Source organism: Hippoglossus hippoglossus, chromosome 10 (assembly GCF_009819705.1).
Source record: "Hippoglossus hippoglossus isolate fHipHip1 chromosome 10, fHipHip1.pri, whole genome shotgun sequence".
Lineage (NCBI taxonomy): Eukaryota > Metazoa > Chordata > Actinopteri > Pleuronectiformes > Pleuronectidae > Hippoglossus > Hippoglossus hippoglossus.
This window is the reverse complement of record NC_047160.1, coordinates 15,667,166-15,670,338: the sequence shown is the minus strand read 5'-3', so window position 1 is coordinate 15,670,338 and position 3,173 is coordinate 15,667,166. Positions and strand designations below refer to the sequence as shown.

The window sequence follows — 3,173 nt, the reverse complement described above, 5'->3', positions numbered from 1 at the left end:
AACAAAAGCTAAAAAATATTGTGATAAAGATATTTAAATATTAACATAAAGTATATATGTGTGTGTGTATATATGTGTAAATATAATATATAAGTGTTGCTATCTAGATTATAAATCATATTCCTGAATTTAAACGTGGCTCAACTAACACTGACGTAGACAGCCTGTTTAAATATTCAAACAGGTGTTTCCAGGTACCGGAAGTAGACTGAACACGAGAAACATCCGGTCCGCCAAAAAAACTGCTTTCCCCGTCAGTCCGCTGTGTTCATGTCGTGCTCTTCTCTTCGAAATGTTTAACAATTCACCACAAACAATAAGGAGGACCTCCTCGGTACCTGAGCTGCGATACACAGACATATTAATGGATACGTCGACGGCGTAACCAAAATGGCTACTAACACGATCAGGTAGGAACATTTCCCGTTTGTTAATGAATGACTAAGTTTGTCAGCTACTAGCTTAAATGCTATCATTGCCTACTGTAGCTGCTCTACCAGTTTGTTGGTTAGCCTAACTGAGTTAACCATGTCACCTTGTTAGCTACAATAGTTATATTGTCATTGACTTGTACATGTTTATTGAAGCTCAACATGGAGTTGATATTTTAGTTTTTAATGAAATAAAGTTAGCACAGCAGGACATAGATCACTGTTTACTTACAAGAACACATAGGCAAACACAACAGCTATAGCTAGCTTGGTGACGAGTGTAGGCTACACGATGACAACACCAACACAACGCCACATATATCATTTAATTTAGTAATAAAAAGAAAGAAAAACAGTCTCCACACATTAGACACTAGTTCAGAGCAGTAGTTTCCCTACAGCAGCTTTTGTTTTTGCTCTGTGATAGTTTTCTGATGTCTCTTTTCTCCACGCAGAAGGAACAGGAACAACTTTCAACAGTGCTAATAAGTGTTTTATCCTGACAACAACATGGTGACTCATAATTTCAAACTGTTGCCTCCTACACTTATCAGGCTTTACTTCTATTTTGCTAATGTCTATAGACATTACTAATGTGTGTCCCCTTTTCTCCACTAACTGGACACTTTCAACAGAGAAACAATAGCCTACTATTGGTCTTTGTATTTGTGTGCAAACCATATTTAATTTAATATTATGAATGAATATGTTCATTTGAATAATCTAGTTGTACAATGCAATAATAAAGCTACATGTTTTGGCTTTTCGGGCTAGTTGTAAAGTATAAATGTTCATTAATGCCAAGCTTTTTATGCCATCAATTCAAACTACAGTATGCAAAACTAAATGTAAGAATTCTCTCCTTAGGTTACTGTACTTCCTGGGAGAACGACCTTGCTTGTGGATAATGCTGGACATGCCTCGTCTTTCAGAACAACTCTACTGGTGAGTAAATTCAGATAAAACTGCTTTTGTGCGATCAGAAGATGTGAGGAAGAAATTCACATAATGCATTCTTGCAAACAAAATTCAGGATGTCATTCATTTCGTATTTTATGACTTGACTCTGTATATATCCGCCTTGAAAGAGTAATGTTACGACATGAATAATTTGATATCAGTGCAACTTAATGATCATTTTATTGCTGGGGTGGAATTTGTTGAAATTAAAATGGTACTTGTGGTATTGTTGGCCAACTTGTTTAACTTTAATCTTTACAGCTGATATTTATGGGTTACATTTAAAGGAACTATGTGGACACATTTCTGACTTTGGCACTCAGAGTATATTGAGGCTGGTATACAGCAATATAAACCAGCTTTCACGTATTATACAGCCTGAGAGAGCTGGACAAAGACATTATCATAAAAAGGTGGAGCTGCTAGATGGTGTGTTGTACTGAAGCTGTAATATCATTTGACCACCAGCTGAAGGGCAAAAACGATGGAGATTGTTTATAGTTTGAAGCCTAAAGGTAAATTAGAGTCTAGTTTCAGGCAGTTTCCAGAATAAGGTGAATTATTTGGTTATTCCACAAATACTATCACCAGAAACCAGTCTGACATGATGGGTTGGTCATCAAAACCAAATATATTCCACAGAATGGAATGGTAATCTTTTGAAAGACATGAAAATGTTGTTGCAACTTAATCAGTTCAGTTTAATGCTGTACATCTGTAATTCAGTGACACCCAGTGTATAAGGACACTGGAAAAGTATATTGTGCGTCTCTGAGCTTATTTCCTTATAAAGTGGAGCTCCACAATTTTTGCACTTTAAGTCTATTTGGAGAACTCTGGAGCACTGCTGCATATCTGAAATACTTTGTATAAAGCTCTTTGCGGCTTCAGAGGGAGCTGCATAGAAATCCCACGATTTGCCTCAAGTAATGTCACTCTAAATATGGAAAGTATGTGTGTCTGTGGAGTGAGAAAAGGAACTGACTAGACCTCTGTTGCTTGCCTCTAATCCTTGTCAGAGGCTAGTTGTTCCAGGCTACATTTGCCGCTACCAGCATAACAAACTCTAATACCCAGCTGTACTGCAGGCATTTGAGCTGAACTGTGAACTGAACTCAATCAATTTTGACTTTTTCCCCCCTCCAAACTGTTCATTGTGGCTCATATGTAAAAGTTGTCCAATGCAAAAGTTGTGAAGTAGTTGAACATGTATGCAGTTGTGGCATAGCATTATGGTCAATCTAGAATATAATTAACTATAATAATTTGTGTTTGTGTGTGAATTTGATCCTTACATGTTGCATTTATGTGGATTACTTTCTTTTGCCCTATATCTATCTGTTTTACTGCCTTCTTTGAGTGGTGTTAATGTTTTTGACCCACATCACATTGTTTCTCATCATAATACAAAGATTGATTGGTGAAGATTTTTATATGAGATATATTTTATGGATTAATTTATGCTGATATCACTTACAAATAAATGAAACAGGTGTCCTTTACCTTCCTGGGACTGACACACATTAACTCAGATGGAAAGTTTGTTGAAGAGCCTTCAAAACCAAGTGATCCTCCTGTTGTCCCTGTCCATGGTCCTGAAACAACTAGTCCTGAGCAACTGGACATTTCTTTTTCTCTTTTAGAAACATTATCTGTATTGCAAAATAATTATTTTAAGGGTCACACTATGAAGTAATTTGAACAACTTCTAAAGGAAAATAATTTGCCAGCATGATTTTTATATATGCCTACAATTGCGACACTACTTTCAGAAACATAAAG

At 36.3% G+C, this 3,173-nt stretch overlaps 1 long non-coding RNA gene across 1 annotated transcript; it reads left to right on the top strand.

The window, feature by feature from the left end:
- The first annotated feature begins 245 nt into the window (after nucleotides 1-245).
- On the top strand, nucleotides 246-1,425 carry LOC117769033. Its single transcript, XR_004615141.1, has 3 exons — nucleotides 246-410; nucleotides 887-1,030; nucleotides 1,078-1,425. It is a non-coding gene; the product is annotated as an uncharacterized LOC117769033 (long non-coding RNA).
- The last annotated feature ends 1,748 nt before the right edge of the window (nucleotides 1,426-3,173 follow it).